We start from the raw sequence: 20063 nt of genomic DNA, 5'->3' as shown, positions 1-20063 counted from the left end.
TGGGGAGTTGGCAGTGGAATCAGCAAAACTGATAGAAAAAGGGAGAGATTGAGTGGGATTACGAGAATTACGAGCGTGAACCCAAAAAGGGTTTTAAGTTACCGCGAGCAAGGGCGGGTTTGACGCTTAATAAGTACCTTTTACACGCTTTTCTGGCCATTGACTTCACAGTAGAGCGTATAGCCTTTAAGTGAGCAAGGTGGGCATCATTCTTAGAAGCCCGAAACTTCTTCCGCAGTGTATGCTTCAAGCAAATATTAATAAAAATTTCAGTTGTGAACCAAGTTGGAAACGAGCGGAGGCAGCGAGAGGAAGAGAGAGGAAGAAGGGACATAACAGGAGAGGAGATCGGGCAGGATATTGTAAAAGGTGATTGATCACACGATGAGTTGCTTAATATATGTACCCAGTTGAAAGACGGTAAAACTGAGCACCGACCGTCAAAATTGGCTTTGGGGAAGTTGAACTTAGTGGATTTACGCTTGGTTTTGGGTTTTGAACGAGGGATTTCCACTTCAAATTCAACCGCGGGGTGGTGAGCGTCAGTTTTGACATACGGAGATGTGCAAAGAAATAAAGTGAAATGGCGCTCAGGGAAGAAAGGAATGACTGGTTCTCGAAATACGTTACTGGTGCAAATAGTTATCAACCAATAAAATACGCAGAAAGAAAACTTCGACTACTGATGAGGGACAGATAAGGAAGCCAATGCACCTAATTGTATCTTTATTGTTGCTTTATGAACGAAAAGTTATTTCTTTGCAATAAATCCTCACCTAAAGCAAATCATTTAACCACTGGAAATCCACATTCCAAATCCACCATTCGCTGTAAATTATCATCACGAAAAACAGAAGGAATTTATTATGAAATTCAGACGGACTGACATTGAAGCGGATGCCAAGCAATCAACAAACCATCTTAGCTAGCTAAGAGCCAAGTCATTCAGTGTCATGAGATATTTCAGTAGTTGTAATGGAAGTTACTACGATTATTGTAGAATAATTATTAGCTTCGATTGAGAATGCTATTTTCCCGCATCTTCGTACGATACAGCAATTTTCTCGAACGGGAACCTTTTTGCGCCTTACGCCTTACGCTAAGATTAATAGAAACGACGACTGTACGAAAAGCGGGGATAGATGCATAGTAGGCGAGCACTTATCTACCAAAGGAATATGAATGAAATGCGAGAAGTCATCATTCATCAATTATAGGAAATGTACGCCTTTGACTTCACTACTGAGTTGTGGTTTTAATTGCTAAAAATAGGATTGTACGAGCACTGGGTAACGGAACATTTGGTTACACTACTGATATTAATAACTCCTATAATTAGACGTAATATCTCCATTTGATATGGAAATTAATTGTCTAGAGCTTGTTTGTAGCGAAGACGTGCATGCCGTCGCTGGAATTGATAGGGAGCATTAGCATGGGTGTTTCCTGCTTTCTGATTGAGTAATGTTCCATACGATTATTTACACAAGAATGCGATAAACCCCTGTGAATTGATTCGGAACGAGCTGAGGCACATGCATTGAATACGTATTTGGAATGCAATTGCAACATTATTGTTACATATCCAGACGTGTTTGATGATTAATTGGAAATTATAACAAATATAATTGTAACTCTCCAAACCGAACCCATAGAAGCTTTCTGTATCTTTGGGTATTATTCCAATATCTCCAAGATACTTCTCACGGAAATAATATTCACCGAACCTAATGAACGCAGTAATCAACTTAGGAGCCGAGAAATTCTTCCCCCTCAAGTCACCAGTGAAATTAATCCGCATGAGCTATGCTACCCAAATTGCACCTGGAGGCTAATTCATTTAATTTCCATCGGATCCGAAATTCTTCTTCACAAAATCGATCAAAGTGAATTTCACGATGACCTTGCACTTTCTACCACAAAATACTACAATACCGAGTCAATTACAACGAAGAAAATGGCGATACCCATTAATAAGGTAACCAGCTAGCCTCAAACAACAATTCTGAGTTGCTATAGCCAATCTTTGACTGAGACCATAAAATTACATCTACCGAAGAAAACTGAAAATTAGTGATCGAACTCATTTTCAGAGAAGAGTAGAAAATGCCGTTGGTGATTAGGGTTTCATTCTAGAGACATATTTTGTAAGTAAATTTCCTGTTTTTTTTTTATTCTCAGGATTGGATATTCCAAATGTGAAGGCTGTAATTGAGGTGATTTGAAATTGAAACCTCACGAAAAAAAAAACAGATTTAATTCAGTGATCAGACACCACTCGAAGTATTGAATTACATTTTCATCAAAGTATATCAAATTTGTGAGTGGGAATCTAGATGGACTAGACCATCTTTTCAATATTCAGATAAATTTACATCTAATGATGTGAGTATATTTTAAATTTAAATATATTGATGGTTTGGGATATGGGTTCAAAGCACCTAGTCAACGGCGCTCGGGGTTGTGTACTTCTTGTTTATTCATCGCGCATTCATTATAGAAACAGTATAAAGTTAAATCTTATCTAAGAACATTTGAGTATCTTTATCTGGTTCGTAGAATGTCAGACTATCCACTTTATTGTGCTACTGATATTCCGTGACGTCTCAGAGTGCAGTAAATTTACACAAAACAGTCAACTTTGATTTCCTACAACCTCGTTGAATATAGTACAATCTCTACCAAATTTTTCAGAACCATGCTTCAAATTATGGCTTGCCAAATCTTGTATTTCCAGGATGGATTTAAAGCGGGTTTTCCAGTAAATTTCTAAAATATAACAATACTATACACTATTAGCTTTATTTGAATAGATATCGAGTTGGTGGATATTGTGAAACTTAGATGTCACTTGGGGGCATGACACGATTTTTTCCAGATGTTTTGCCTGTGTCGTTTCTGAGAATCGCTTCTTCATTTATTTGTCATTTTTCAAAACTTTTCTGAAGATATAACAAGTCGGGAAACTGTGAGTATATTTGAGTGCAGAACTATCCCATTTGTATGTAGCCCGTTAGGTTTATGCATTTAGGATGTCAGACTACTCACTTTAGTGGGGTATTGATATTTAGTTGCAGTAAATTTACAAGGTAAAGTCAACTTTGAGCTATTGTAACTTTGTTAGTAATAGTACGATTTTGGAGATAATATGGTTCATACTATGTTCTATACTACTATACACTTTTATAACTCTAGGATAAACTTAAGAGGGGTTTTCACTCAATTTCCCCAAAAATATGGTTGTGTACTATTATTAACTTCATTTCAGCAGATATGAATATGGAGAGTACTTTGAGGCCTGGACACCACATAGAGGCAGTTTGATTTTTTGGTTGGATAGTTTCTGAGAATGGGTCCGTTGAAGAAATCATGACTTGACCCCTCCCACTCCACGCCTTTCTAGCAAATCTCAAAACTAAGACCGACTCCGAAATGTTCTAATCCTTTCATTTGATACCCAACATGACTATATTTGGTGAAAAAAAATGTATGATATACCCCCTTCTACATGTATAAGACCTCCCCCCCCCCTTAATCTCAACGTAGAAGTATATCACGCACTGCATGTCTGGGCGTTCACAGTTTCCACCTTCTCACCAAATTTCGTGTTAATCGGTATAGCCGTTTCTGAGAAAAATGCGTGTGACAGACAGACAGAAAGACAGCCATTGAACCGATTTTAATAAGGTAAAAATTAGGTAGCTATTCTCCGTTGTAAAATTTATAAATTGCCCAAAAGGGAAACGCATTATGACAAACAAATAATTGGCATATGGAGAAATTTTTTTCCAAAATTTCAGGATTGAAAGAATAAAGGTATTTCATCGTTGCTTTCCATTTCACAAATGCATATTTCGGGGACCCACTACTTCCCTCATTGGAGGACTTACCTACATTGATGAAGTAAAAAATATGATTCCCGAAATATTGAAACAAATTTTTCCTTACGTTTTTGGCGCAATCAATCTTAATAACAAAAATATTAAGCGTTTTTTTTTTGTTTTGTAAAACTGGTAATTTTCAACGCTAATCCAAGAGTATGGCTCCGCCTACTGCAACCCCTTCGGCAGAATCTATGACGAAAACTTCTACATGATTCGCGCAGGCAGCTCAAAAAATGATGAGAGGAATTTAACCTATTGTCATCCGCTCGTACTACAAAGTCATAACGACGGAGGCAGCTAGAAGAGCATACCGTCCCTCTGGTTGTGTCAAAGATTTTTCGAGGGTTTTCCGTAATACGCGCCGTGCAGCGAGAGTAATACGGTCTATCACTCGCAGCAAAACATTTGCAACCGTCATCAGGGAGCATGTATAACTTAAGGTCATTGCACTAGCTTTTGCAATGGCAGAGAGTCGATGGCAGCATATCCAGTGTTATCAACAGCATAACACCACCGGTTCAGTACTCGTGAAAACACTTTTCATCACAGTTGATGCCTCCGCTGAAGTTCAGGACAGATTCCAAAGAGCCTGAGAGCAGAGCTATTTCATAGACCAGTCTCTATGCATCTCCGGCAATAAAAAAATTCTATCTAAAATCAATGATGGGATTATATTTTGAATCTGGGTTGATTTGTTGCTACTGCAGTTACTTGTGTATTTTGGTGTTGTGACTGTCAAGCGGCATGGTCAGAACCGCTTCCGTATTAAAGGCTCGAACGGTCGAAGAGATCTTCTATCAAAAATTCAGAACATTGTCAGGCTAACTTTAATCGGGCAATGTGAGCAGACTAGTGAAAACATATCAAAACTATGAGATTCCCAATGAAATACACGTGGTTGAAATTCTCAAAAAACAACTTTCTGTCGTATGCGATCGATTACTACGGTAAGGCGAAAGTCATGCCAGAAGTGTTTAACACACTAAGTACAAAGGAACTAGCGGTTGAGAGGACTGGCGTTGAAGACACCTATTATGAGGCTATCCCGAGCATGAATTCTGAGGAAATAGTCCGATTTTCTTGTAAATTGTTTTTTGAGAAGTAAACGCGATCTATGAGTGGAGTGAAATCGAACCAGGAGTGGATCGATGAGTGAAAGCCGAAGGAAATGGTTGGTAAATAGCGAATTATGTCTTGTACTATTCATCAATCTCCATTTGTCGAACAATAGATGGCTATCTGCTGCGTATGCCTTCACTAAATGGAGAAGTTCATCCCACCCTGGGTGGAACAGTCGCCAAGTTGCTTATAGAAAACTTATCACGAAGGACCCGTTGAACAATGGTCAATGCAGAATATATGGTTGCACATTAAAAACATTGGATCACCTCATTTTCAGCTACATTGTGCGGTATACAAGATTATTCATTAGAACCTTGCAAACAAATATGGACTGATCACGGGAAGATTGCTGATCCACATGACCCCCTATTATTTAACAGTTTCTATCTTCAGGCCCTACAGCTAGATATAGGGATGCCGAGTGGACACACGAACACTTCTGAACTTGATTGTCAAATGACAGCCATCGGAGGTTAGATTTCGAGCGCATAGGACCACAGCATTTCTGGTTTCTGGATCAAAATGATAGATCCAGGCATTGTTGAAAACTGAAATTGAAATCAATCCTGTTCAACCTGGAAGATCTCACGAATTGCCTTGCAATGTCAGGTCACCTTTTCCTTTGTTTATTGATTAACAGTTGTAGTATATAGCCGCAATCTACATAACGACGAAATTCATAAACGATATTACGACCGCCTGATTGTGGATAAAATCCGGCCCAACAGGTTGCGGTGGACGGGTCACTTAATCCGTATGAATGAGGATGATCCTGCCCGGAAAGTCTATAAAGGCAATATCTATGGTAGAAAGAGAAGACATGGCAGGCTGCCTCAGATAGAATGATGACGTAGGCTTTTAGGGATATCAAATTTTTGGACCTCGGCGCAAAGCCGGAATGTCTAGAGCTCTTTACTACAGCAGGACTAGACCGGACATCAGTTGTTGCGCTGTTGATGATAATGATTTGTGGAATGTAACTTTCCTTATGTGAAATTCGCTAGTAATATGACGACCAGGTTGTCGTCTTTTTAAAATCATTTTCTATGTGAGGCGTGAATGAGCGACTTTCGTGCTATTCATTTTGCAGAAGTTCTGCTAACGGTTGCTCCTTAATCTCGAGTCCTACTGTATTATGAGAAGGAGTAAAATTCTCAAATGTCCCCGCCCAGTTGGTGCGGATATCCTTCGTAGCCGATCCCGATGAGACTGATGTGATTACTGTCAGTTAGGGCGACTTACCACCAATTACCTCTTTAAATGCCTTAGATTGGTGATGATCGTATTAATTTCTTTTCTTTTCCCGGAACTTCTTGATTTTTTCTTGGTTATATACATTTTGTACGATTCCGGTGATCACAATTTTCACAACTCCCCCAAGACCATTTGTTTGATTCCCCAAATACATAGTTATGGGGAGGTATCACAAAAATCCCCTATGAAGGCACCGAAAGCAATTTCATCAACACTTTGCCCTCGTCGAACTGGGCCCAAAGACGTCTAGCAAGAGTACGTTCTGCGAAGCGGTCAAGGGGTTATTGGGGAAGAAGGGTCTTGTTTCCAGCCTAGAATCCATGTGCTTTCTAGAAATCCGGGATCTTGACTGCCTCACAGAAAAGGTCAAAGTTGAGGAGACGATTAAGCGTGAATGTCCAGAGGTAACCAATGCCCGGATAGGTATCACCTCCGTAAATGCTCGAGGCCAAAAGCTCGTCGTGGTGGAAGTCCTTGAGCAATAGGCGAGGAAACTCCTTAGCAGCGGGAGAATCAAAATTGGATGGATAGTATGCAGGGTACGAATGCGGATAGTCCCCACCAAGTGCTACAGGTGTCTGGACTATGGACACACGCCAGCAGCTTGCAAGGAACCGCACAGGAGAAAAATATGCCGGAGATGTAACCAAATAGGTCATCAAGCGAAGACCTGCAATGGAAGCGAGAGTTGCGTTCTCTGCAGGGATCGTGACGCGTTTGGTGAGAGCGCAGCACATACTCGGGACGGTTCCCAATCTTCAGGGCAGAATTGGAAAGGGCTAGTGTGCGAATGGCATCACCCACATTTTACAAATTAAAATGCGCCGGACTGCAACCGCTCACCAGTTACTAGTACAGTTCGCTGCGGAAGTAAATGCTGATCTAGTGCTAATTAGCGAGCAATACCGAAACAAGCACCCGGAGCATGCCTCAGTCAGACTCCAAAGGGAAACGGATTCTGGAAATGGTTGCGAGACCCGGCTCGTAGTTTTAAACACCGGATCCACGCCAAAGTTTTGGCGCTCAGGCTGTGAAGGAAGCATTCCTGATATCACTTTTGCGTCGGAATCTCTGGCACCATCGGTGGAAGGGTGGCGAGTCCTAGAAGATTTCTCGACAAGTGATCACCAGTACATCGCGTTCGAAGTGGTTGACGCTACTTGCTAAAAAAGCTTCTAGACGACGTTTTTCTTAATAAAGAAAATTAAAGAAAAAAACGCCTGAGTTGTTCATGCGTACACTTAATGATAATATAGCAAAGAGAATAAACAAACAAACAAAGGTTTTTCCTAAACTTCGGCTACAATTTTTGTCCAAATATTACGACTTTTAAAACCATATGTCATGGATCTGTTGTTTGTACAAGTTTTCCCCATTTATTGGTTCCTTAGAAATATACATATATTAAATAGAATGGTTGGAACTATTGTTTACTGAGTAAAGAATTAAGTTTACAGCTGTATCCAAATGGCATTTTGTCAGACAAACTGATTGTAGTTTATTTTACTCGTAACAAAACTATTGTAAATTAAGACCAATTCGATTAAATGAAAAACACTTAAAGTCAATTTTCCAAGCTTTGCACAGGTGAACCTTGGGTATTCGAGTGGGAGAGAGATCAGCTCCTGAACACTGAGAAAGTAGTGATCATTGTGTTCGACCCCCAAGCCACCGTTGTTTCGACCTAGTTCAGCCCTATTGAATCTTAATATATTGTTCAAAGAATCCCTGAATGGTTTTTAAAGGTTTGTTCATCACAGCTTGGCTATCGATTCGGATAGCGACGCGCCCGTCCTTCAGTTATCCATTGTATATTGTCTCAAAGAAAAAGGTTACCTCGAACTTTTATTGGAGAAGTATACTCCTCCTCCTGCTCCAGAACCTGATTCTGTTTCTGAACCATCGGTGTAGAAGATCTCAGTATACTCCACCACACATTCTTCGTGTCTTTAGTCTAACTTTACATCTCTTACTAACTAGGTGTATGGGGATCCGAGAATCAGAAGGCACTATCAGAAATTGATTCAGCTTTCCTAGAATCTCTTCCAGTGTCCTGTGCCCCTCACGTTCGCTATTCTCCCATATACCTGAACGAATTAATCTATGAGATGCTCTCATCGCATTATTTCCAGCGTTAAGGTTTCTTATTGTATTATAGAATGAACCATTCTCCTGCCCAGGAAAAAGTATATTTGGGGTTGTTCTCCGACAGGCAGACAAACGGTTATTCTATGTCTAAGGCGGCGTTTTGTAACAAATTAAAGCAAAGCACATTAAAGTATATTTCCTTTTCATGTTTTGGTCAATAAACACCAAGCTATTCACTCTGGTCGTTTTAAAGCTCGAAATTAAGCAACTCCCGCCACCAAGCTTGACAATTGCAGGCGTGTCGACAGTTTAGCCTCCATGCTGGCTAACCTATAGACATACTGTTTTGTATTAAACTCAAACAGGTTGTATTTATTTTTGCCAGACCACAGAACTGAATACAAAAGTCTAAGATTTTTATAGTAATCTATTCGGCCTAATTCACAAAGTGATAACAGGCAACGCAAAGTTACCAGTTCAACTTTTCGCTCATTTAGTTATTTACACTTCTTCTTCTTTTCGATTCTTGATAAAAAGTACCTATTTAACTAAAAAGGTATTGAAAAATGAGAAAAATACTAAGGTACTGATGAACTAAAAGGTACTAAATTTGGTACTTTTGGTGCCAAAAAACATCATTGCTTGTGGGCCTTTCACGCAGAAAATATTGAGCGTCGTGGTTGTCAAAAGAGATTGTTGAAAGAACCATGTCAGTCGAGATTTGAGTCTTGGATTTCACTGTGGCTACCTCCCCTCCTCTTTTTAACTGACGGAGGGAGTATAATGTCGGACCCATATTTCGTCCCAGATGGCGACCCAACTCAAAAAGTGTATCTCCCTCTTCAGCAAACCTCGCTGTAAGTGTCCCCCAAATCTTCAAGAGTTTTGGTCTTGACTTTTCGACAGCTTTATTTCAACCGTCTCTGTAGTTTCGATAACTCTGATTCGTCTCTTCTCTTCAATAAAGTTTGGAACCATTGTTGTGTGGAATGTCGATCCGATGAGGGTGATTATGTTTCTGATTTTCCACCTGGTCCGTCCTTCTCCAACTCTTTATGCCAAGCAAATACACGAGTCTCTGACAGCGTTTGATAACCAAACTGTGTAGGAAATCTACGAAAAAATTTCAACGTGTTGGTTTCTTCACGAGGAAGAAATTTTACGATTATATATTGGCCAACAGAAGAATATTGCTCCAACATCAAGATCGCTATTGACCAATTGGCTAAAAGTATGAAATGGTCAGCGTTCCCTAATGGCCCCTTTAAATCGGACTAGACGCAAAGGTTCTGTACTGTCAGCCTCAATTGCTCGGGAACAAAAATCCCGTCTATATTTGTGAAATACCGTCGTACGAATGTATATCCACAGACTACAAATTAAATAATGTCTCTAGAAATGCGTTGGATGTCGTATTCAAGGCACTCTTTTGTTCAAACTGAATCCCCACACATTACGAATGCATAGGCGAACATCGGCTTAATGGGAGTAACATATATCCATATTGGCACATGAGTCCTAATACCGACGCAAAGATCCGCCTGCAAAGTGGCAATATTGAAGGGATAGCTAAAGAAAATATAACTGTGATGGATGAAAGACCATAATGGCAGAACTCATCCTCAGAAACTATTCCGATTGAAGAACCTAACAAATCATAATGATGCCGCTAACCAAAATTTAAGTCTCAGCTTCTACCCAGATAACGTTAATAGAAGTTCATTATTCTATTTTGTCAATTCACTGAACCCTTAAGGTCCAACTGGAGTATAAAAATCTGAGGCAAATTATATGACACAATACTGGAAAGTTTGACGAAAATGCCACTATAGATAATAGAGTTCTAGTGGGTCAAATTTGTGTTTTTGTGACGAAGACTACGTGCAAACAGAAGGGTAGTGCTTCCAAAGTTCAACCAGCAAAACTGTGCATACCCAAATCGTTCAACTTGCAATTTCCCGATTTTTTTCTAATATCTTCTGAGTGTAGCCTCCGGTGTATTGTACTTTAATACTACAGCGTTCAAATTTGGAACTTTATGTGCGACATCCTTAAAAGAATGTCTCTTGAGTCCAGTATCAATAACTGGCATCTCTATTATGACGGAATCACTCCAAATTTATTCCGAATCTTATCTATTGGAACGCAAATCGACATGGAGTTTATATCGAAAATTAGCAATTTTAATAGAAATTTGATTTTAATTTAGCTAAATTGTTTCTTTTCTACATTTAGATATCTTTATTGCAATATAATGAATCTAAGATAGCTTATATGGTGATAAATACTTTTCTGATCTGTCTAGCAAGATTCCCCAGAATGGATTAATTCTAATAAAAGATATATCTGAAGTTCAAAAATATGAACGTTCATCACTTTTTCGAAAATTTCTTTTTGTCTGTTAATGAGACAAAATGCCAATGGCCGAGGTGGCGCCACGAAACAATAATGACAATCTATTATTAGAATAATTACTACCAAATCAATACAGTTGTAACTACCTAAATTTCCATTCTTGTTAGATTCCTGTGTATTATAGTTGGCATTTAGTGAAATCATTTAATAGAAAGATAAACATCGACTTCGTTAACGTGGGAAAATTTCCGGATGGCAAAAATGTTAATTCGATTTATTATTAGAAGCAGAACTGAACTTTGCCAAGGTTAATGATTTTTCTAAATATATATCTTCTGCCCATTCCTTTATGAAGGAAGCACAACGCTCCAGCAGCATCTTTTCTTATTGTTATTTCCTATTTCATATTTAATGAGACGAATGGGGAATGGGGAAGAGTCGTGGAGCCAAATGAAAGACACGATCCACAAAGCGGCCTCAGCAATCCTCGCGGTACATCAACCGAGATAAAAATCTTTGCGATAAACTGGACACTCAGGATGGCGAGAGAGATCTGTATCGACTTGCCAAAAGCCGTAACGAACGTACACAAGATACCGAAAACTTCCGTTGAGTTAATAACGGTACTTTGCTTACCAACCGTCGGGCCGCAACGGATAGATGGCGAGAATACTTCGAGCAGATTTCAACTGAAAAATTTGCTCATCCTCCACTGTCACAATCATTGCCGACATTTGGAGCAATTCCACCTGTCAGCGCAACTGGCGCTCAGAGGTGGCGGCGAGGAAGATGGGGCGGCAACCCTATCGGCCAAACCAAAACCAAGTGGCCGAGGAGAACCTCCATAATGGTGGCACCGGGAGACGCTGCACTCACTTTGGTTTGCCGGCCGTGATTCAGTAGGCGAATGCTCCAAAGAGCTAATCAGGTCGATCAGACCCGAGTCTGCACGGGGACTCATCTGAAGTGGCAAATTGGTCACGAAACCTTACCAGGGGTATACTGGTACCATGGTAACCGGGAAAGCCCCTGGACTCACATACTTCGGATAAACTCCTGTTGTATGTGAGGACAGTTCGGTTATTTGCGGTTGGCCCCCCTAGTGGGAGTTTCATGGTGGTTGTGGTTGTGCTCAATCGAGAAGAGACCTTCGGGCCTCGACGTAGTGTTGCGTATCAACACGGGTGCCGTACTCCATAGTTCGGTAGAGATTTAGGTAATTCTTGCATCCAGTATCCAGTATGAATGCTAAGCCATGCACTTGGTATAGACTGGTACCGTTGTTGCTTGTCTCAGCGGGGCTCTGATTGTGGTCACAAAATCAATCCGTGTCTGAAGAGGACCGTAGGATTAAGTCTCACGACAGGTGAGAGGACTTCACTGTCCGCGCAGGGCTTAACCCGTTGGGGAGTTCCGTCCCCACGTACTCGAGGAGGACGATCAGACCCGAGTCTACAAGGGACTTATCTGAAGTGGCCCTTGCCACGAAGCCTCACCGGAGGTTATCTGGTAGCATGGGAACCGGGATGGCCCTCTGAGAGCGTATGCTCCAGGAGAATTCTGAGCCTGCACTCAGTATAAACCAGCACCGCTGTGCTAGTCATGGCGAAGCTTTGATTGTGGTCCCAAAATCAATCCGTGTCCGAAGAGGACCGTGGGATTATGTCTACACGGCAGGTACTCACGTTAAACCCCAGGACTTTCATGTCAGCGCAACTGAAGTCGAGGAGGCAATAAAACAAATTAAATCGAGGAAAGCCACAGGACCTGACGACATGGCATCTGAGTCTGGGAAGCAAAGAGCTGGGACCCACTGTGGGTCAGTGAATTCTTTAATCGGATTATTCAGGAAGGAAGAACATCATCTGACTGGCAAGAAAGTACCACTGTTCCAATATGGAAAAAGAAAGGTAGTCCAGCAGAATGTTCGAATTACCGTCCGATCCGGTTACTTTCCCATGCCATGAAGATTTTTGAACGCATTCTTGACAACCGTATTCGCGAAATCGTTGAAATAACCGTGAATCAAGCCGGATTTGTTAAAAACTGCGGAACTACTGACGCAATACACGCTGTGCGGTTACTCATGGAGAAACACCGTAAGAAGCATCGCCCTCTTTACATTGCATTTCTGGATCGAGAGAAAGCGTTTGACCGTGTACCACACGAACTCATCTGGTATGCTTTACGACAATACTTAGTGCCAGAAGAACTCGTGCGCTGGGTTCAATTGCTCTACCACGATCCGAAAAGTAAAGTTCGAAGTATGGCGGGTGTATCAAAAGCGCTTCGTGTTCCTGTTGGTGTTCATCAAGGAAGCGCCGTCTCACCACTCCTCTTTGTACTTGTTATGGACATCGTCATACGGGATAATCAACGTCCAGCGCCCTACACACTACTTCATGCAGATGATATTTTCCTAGCTTCTGATAGCAAAAATGATCTCGAGCAACTTGTTCAAAAATGGAACGATCGCCTCATGCAACACGGTCTCAGATTGAATCTAAACAAAACTGAATTTTTGACGACCCATCCCCATGAAACAGGCACAATCACTATCAGCGGCAGTGATATGCCCAGAACCCAGGGATTTAAATACCTCGGCTCAACGCTATCAGCCAATGGAGAAATGCGTTATGAAATTGCTTCACTCATTAACGCAACCTGGATGAAGTGCATTCCACAACTGGTGTTCTTTTGATCGGCGTATCAACGAACGTCTCAAATCTAAAATTTACCGCAATGTCGTCCGTCCTGTCGCCCTCTATGGTTCTGACTGTTGGCCGACTACAAAAGACAATAAACGGCGTCTTGCGGTAATGGAGACGAAGATATTGCTTTGGACACGTTTTGATTACATCCGAAATGAGGATATCTGCAATCGTTATGGGGTTGCATCGATCGTGGAAAAATTGCGAGAGAGGCGTCTTCGATGGTATTGGTCACGCAATTCATACTAACGAGAAGTCACTTGCCAAGAATGGTCTGAGCATCGAAGTCGATGGTAAATGATCAAAAGGCAGGTCGAAACAACGGTGGCTTGATACACCGGATGGGGATTTAAAAGCCTCGAGATTGCACCCAGATCAGGCATTTGATAGAGCCAAATGGCGAAACCGATCACGACGAGCCGACCTCGCTTGTGAACGGGACAAAGGCTGAAGAAAAAGAAGAAATATCGGGATTTTAACTCGGAGCACGAGACGAGACGAGAGGATGGCGGTCAAGCAACTCGGTCATCGCACCGTGAAAGGAAAATTTGACATTTCCCCATTTCTTTTGAAAGAAGATAACTGCTGGAGTTTTCCATTCAAGTTTGATAGGACTTCACAGCATCATGCATGAGTAATTGCTAACTTTTTTCCATTACTAATTGTCATCTACCATTATCGTGAGTCTCATTTTTAGATATCAACAAGTCGAAGCGCAAACGTGAAAAACAACACTAGCAACCGTAAAAAAAACCAACTCTTTTTACTTTTGTAATATTTCAATTGAACCAACTCGCGGTTACTTTGACCTCGACACAGAAAACCACACAAATTCAAACAATTAAATAAATAAACACCGAAAAGAAGATGAAAAATCTAAAATCAAATCTAAAATGTACGACAAAAAAAATGAACGCGAAAAAGGTTTACTAGCCAGAGGTGAGTTAATGATTCATGAAAACATACATGAATTCTGGATCGGATCAACAATATGACCGCTGTCCAGCAGTGCTTCGTCGAAGTTCAATGGTAAAAGTAAATATTAGCAAATTTTTAAGTGGGCCATGCTTGTGTTCGCAATAATGGAACCGTGGTAAGTTGGATGCATGAATCGCGCCGAAGAATCTGGGTTAATATCAATATTATATTCCGTCAACGAACGTCGTTGAAAAACATGTAATTAGATATGATATGCACGGATTCGTCTTCCGGCGGTTCTGGTAGAAGATGACATTTAGGTTCCTAAATGAAGTGGTAAGACTGAGAGTGCCTAGTCTGGTACAACTTGCTATTCAGTGAACGTCCTTTTTCTGCGAAAGATCCTACTCGTCAGCAAGCAAGATAATAAATTTCGTTCTTTGAAATTCATACTTTTAGATACACGTTAAAATTAAAGACACTAGATGCCCCTTGGCAAAGGAATAACTCGGGGTCTTTTAACAAAGAACTTCACTTTGCGTTCGCACCAAATCGCGTAAGGGATATTAATAGGCGTATTCTCCAAGAACCATTAGCACCAACAACAACACCAAAGAACACTTTTAGAACAAATGCTCCGACTGGACGACTATCTTTTAGTAGCAATCAAGCGCACAGAGTCTTTTCTTCTTCACTTTTGGTAGAACTCTGACTGAAAGGATTTAGATATCCTTAGCTAGATGCTAAATTTAGAACACAACTCCTCATTTCTACCTTCACTGAAACTCTTATATCTTTCCACCGTGCAGGTATACAATGTAGCCGAAAAAAATAAACTCGGAATTGCCCCGTTAAACTGAAAACAAGTCGAGAAAAGACACGACAGTCGCTAAACAGGTCTAAGATACAACTGAGGACTGGTTTGAAAAGTTTCGGGTATTCAAGTCCCCAGAAAACAACGAAAATCAACCTTAAGTTTTTTTTTAAGACGTTCATACGTAGCCAACAAGCAGCAAAAGCAGCAGCCCGTTTGCTTACCGTCTTTTGCTTACATACTTGCTTGTTTAGTTGGTTGCTTGCCTGGCTAGAGTTGGCTCTTGTTGGATAGGAGACATGTATGTGGCTAAGGTTGAAGCTAGAGGCAACGACAACAAAAACGCGACCCCGCGAAGAACTCTACACAGAGTCTATGCCAAAAGTCGTAGGAGAACATCACCAATAAGTTGCATTTGGATCCTAAAATGCCTAAAGATTTATTCATCTCTGATTTTTAGACCCCGAAGATTCGGATTTAGATAATTTAGAGTTTACTTAGCTATTTGCCTGTTGACGAGGATAAACACTTCAAAACTTAACGTTTTGCGGATTATCATAAGTGGTTGGCCAACCATGGAATTCGATAAACAATCTCATGGTCAAACTTGAAGCGATGCAAATTTTTCGCACATAGCCAGTCAGAGAATTTCTTCAGGTTTTCGACCAGAAATTAGCTACAAAGTTGTTTTCAATCGAAACTTTCATTATTTTTGCAATTTTTCATCTTACGATACTTCATGGATGGAAAACATACACCACTAAAATTGGTAAGTTTTAGGAGACTATCTTTTTGAATTGAATATCTTCCTTTCCTTGGAGGAAAATACAACGTATATTTCGGGAACCAGTTGCACACATTATCCGTATTTCTAAATGGGGGCTAGGGTTAATATTCTCAGCATGAATTAACACCGACCTATTTGTCTCAGACGTTAACAAAAAGCTTCTAACCAATGACAGAGAAAAGTTTCTATCTATATCTTATCCGATACGATGCAAGTATCTTATGGTCAAGCAGTGCACTGGAGGATAGACTGAAGCTGAACATAGCTTCCTGAGTACAACCTATCTCACTCTGAGGATGAGCTGTCTCTCCTCTGCGGCGGTGCGTACCTTTTCACGGGCCAAGCCTCTCGTTTACCAAGACCGTTAGTGAGTGGTGATAGCCACATCCTGTACGAGGTGACCCTATTATTAACAAAACGCTACGGATCTAGACTGGGGAATCGAAAAACACTTCCCCCAATCCAGGGTGCTATGCGAACCGTGCCCATTGGATAGTTTGCAGTAGGGGGTAACTGACTGTATTCGAACGGAACCTCACTGATACCTGGTCGCCTCAGTGAGTAAGTTAGACCTTACCGTGCTACGGGGGGCAATGGCATGGCGGAGGTCCTAACCCCCATACTCGTGGGAATCAAATGAGTACAAACAAAACAGAAAAGAAAACGAAAACCAACAAAGCTGGGCCCCGTACCGCACAAAAACTGGTTAATCAGGCAGAGGCACATCTCCCAATTACTGAGAGCCAGGTGATTACACCCAAGAAGGGAGAAGTTCGGACGTCAAGTAGTGGATCCAAGGTTAACATTGGTACAACGCGTGGACAACAACCAACGAACGCCACTGCTCAAAGAGAAGGGACCAGCAAAAGCACGTCTAAGATAAATATAACAGACGGTAGGAAGGAGACAGGTCTCAGTGGCGTCTGTGTTAAATGGTACCTGCGCTATCTGAAGGAAGGCCTGAAACCAGAAGAGGTCCTTAAGAAGACTCAGGACAGACCTAAGCCATCTCTACCGGAGCCGAGAAAGCCGGGAGCAGCAGAGATCAGCCAGCATGAAGGAAATGTTCCCAAAAAGTCCAAACCTGAACCCAGGGAAGGAGAAAACCCGGACAGGTCAGGAGTGACGGCAGAACCCACGAAGCCCGCCATTAGCTATGCTAGTCCGGTCAAGGGCATTCGACTGGCCATACTGCCAAAAATGTTTCCTGAGCAAATACTCACTCGTGAGGAGTAGGAAACCATCGATGACCTTGTCGTCAGTCAGATGAGCAAGGGTTGGACTTCGGAACTGGTGTTCATCAGAATACGCTTTCGACCAGGCCTTATACTGGTGGACTGCGCAACGGAAGACACTGCAGAATGGATTAGAACCATAGTTCCTAGATTGCCAGGCTGGGAAAGGGTGGAACTGTCAACATGTGCTGGGAATAATATACCAGGAGCCCACATGGTGGAAGTTTTTCTGCCGAAAGTCGCGACAACAGAAACGGAAGACTTTATGGGTCTCCTAATCGCCCAGAATGAAGACCTCCATACCCGACTATGGAGAGTCTTCAGAAGCAAAGTGGAGGGCAAGGTTAAACTCCTCACGATAGAGGTAGATGATCGATCCCTGGAGGCAATTAAACGTCGGACTCTAATGAACGGAATGGACAGGAATTGGAGGGTGTCGAATGAACCCTCTATGTCTGATCACAGGATACTCAGATTCGACATTGAGGGTAGCTCCGAAATAGAAAGAATAATAAGGAATCCCAGGAGAACGGATTGGGAATCCTATGCAACGCACTTGATCAACAACATTGTCCACCCTCAAAGGGGCGGTGACATCAGGAGCGAACTGGAACTAGAAACAGTGGTGGAAAACCTCAAGACAGTCGTTATTGACGCATATGGGGCCAGCTGTCCGGCTAAGACAGTTAAGTCATCAAGGGATGTACCATGGTGGAACAAGAACCTGGCCAGAATGAGAACAGAGGCACGAAAACTCTTTAACCGGGCAAAACAAACCGGAGACTGACAGAGGTACAACAATGCACTGACTGCGTATAGCAACGCAATCAGGGAAGCGAAACGGAACAGCTTCAGGGAATTCTGTGAAGGGATCGAACAGATCACAGAAGCAATGAGGCTGTACAAGGCTGTAGCCAAAGACGGGGGAATATCCTCTGTCTGTTTGAAGAAGGAAGATGGGACATTTACCGAGAATGAGGAGGACAGGGTACACCTGCTTCTCAGAGCTCATTTCCCGGGGTCCTACCTCACGGTGGCAGGCGACGACATTCTGCCTGACACCCCAACAACGAATAAAAGGGGAAGGAAGGAGAGCTGGAAACTAGCAAAAGAGGTATGCTCAGAAGCTAGGCTAAGATGGGCGGTGGGAACTTTTAAACCACTGAAATCTCCCGGAGTAGATGGCATTTTCCCAGCACTAATCTAGAGAGGCCTAGGAATTATCTTAGAGTCTCTTCTGATGGTGGTAAGGGGGAGCATAGCACTGGGATACATACCAAGGGCATGAAGATGGGCAAAAGTGGTCTTTATTTTAACAGCGGGTAAAAAGAATCCTTTTCTCCCTAAATCTTTCAGACCAATTTGCCTAACAACGTTTGTACTCAAAACGGTGGAGGTCATAGACAACTATATTAGAAATAACGTTCTAAGGCGTAATCCCCTACATGACTGTCAACACGCTTACCGGGCAGGAAGGTCAACTGAAACTGCTCTTTATCAGCTGACAAAGGTACTACGGGATGCCATAGAAACAAAAGAAATTGCACTGTGCGCGTTTTTGGATATCGAGGAAGCATTCGACAACACATCGCACGCAGAGATACAAGATGGCCTGAGCCGCAAAGGAGTGGGAAACACCCTGGCATTCTGGATGGGCAAAATGCTAGAAAGCAGGCAAATAGAAGTACCGACAGTTACAAATTCTATTGTCATGAACACCACTCAAGGCTGTCCACAGGGTGGAGTACTATCGCCGCTTATGTGGAGTATGGTAGTGGATGAACTTCTGGAAGTGATAACAAATACTGGAATGCAACTCCATGGACGCGGACGACATTGTTTTAATTTTTAGGGGCAAATATGAAGATACCCTAAGTGATAGAATCCAAATTGGACCAAGGGTTACTAGTGCCTGGTGCAGGAAGGTGGGACTGCGGATCAACCCAGCCAAAACCACCATAGTACCATTCACTAGGAGGCGTAAGCTTGATCACCTGAGAGCCATAACATTACATGATATGGAGGTGAAACGAGAAACAGAGGTCATTTTTGGGAATTACGCTAGACCAAAAATTTCTCTGGAAGGCGCATGTCGGAAACACTTTTCGGAAAGCCACGAGGGCTCTGATGACTTGCAGATCCATAGCAGGAAAAAAATGGAGTTGCAGCCCGAAGATACTATTTTGGATATATACTGCAATAGTAAGGCCAATGATTACCTATGGAACGGTAATCTGGGCAGAAAGAACCGAACTCAGCACACAAGCCAGGGAATTACATAAGCTCTAAAGACTGGCTTGCGTGTGGATCAGTGGCGCAATGAGGACATGCCCAACGGCATCCCTGGAGGTCCTTCTGGGATTAACCCCGCTCCATCTGCACATACAGATGCAGGCAAGGAGGGCAATATTCAGGATGGCCGGGAGTATCAGTGAGGCGGGGAGCTGCCTAAACCGAAGGAAGATTGATATTCTTTCTAGGCGGTCGATCTGGATGAAGGCAGTTTGTACGTCTCGGGTCATTCTTCCTATGATGTCGATATCGTCAGCATAGGCCAGTAGTTGAGTGAACTTAAAGAGGATCGTTCCTCTCATATTTACCTCAGCATTCCGGATCACTATTTCCAGGGCCAGGTTAAAGAGGAACCATGATAGGGTATCCCCTGTGAAAATGTGATCTACTGATTTGCCTGGAGTGAAGCTCTTTGGTATGGGCCAGTGATGTTCTGGGCGTATGAGGCTAGCCAACCTAGCAAGATAGCGGAAAATATCTTATCGATGGTACCATCTCCTCTATGCCTCTGTAATTGCTGATACCTCTATAATTGCTGCACTGCGTGATATACCCTTTTTATGTATGAGACAGAAAATGCCTCGTCGTCAATCGTCAGGCATT

General features: G+C 42.1%; 1 protein-coding gene across 2 annotated transcripts in view; it reads right to left on the bottom strand.

The window, feature by feature from the left end:
* The window catches only part of LOC119654364 (tyrosine-protein kinase Btk29A), a 283921-nt gene that overhangs the window by 124708 nt on the left and 139150 nt on the right, over positions 1 to 20063 (bottom strand). The window contains exon 1 of one of the 2 annotated variants that reach the window (XM_038059722.1): positions 15107 to 15236. The exons of the other annotated variant lie outside the window; for it this stretch is intronic. The gene's annotated coding sequence lies outside the window, so the exon portion shown is untranslated. Of the gene's footprint in view, positions 1 to 15106; positions 15237 to 20063 lie in introns of those variants that run through there. 2 annotated transcript variants of the gene reach the window in all.

Source organism: Hermetia illucens, chromosome 1 (genome assembly GCF_905115235.1).
Source record: "Hermetia illucens chromosome 1, iHerIll2.2.curated.20191125, whole genome shotgun sequence".
NCBI classification, from domain to species: domain Eukaryota; kingdom Metazoa; phylum Arthropoda; class Insecta; order Diptera; family Stratiomyidae; genus Hermetia; species Hermetia illucens.
Note: the sequence above shows the minus strand (reverse complement) of the source record. Positions and strands in the feature narration are given on the sequence as shown.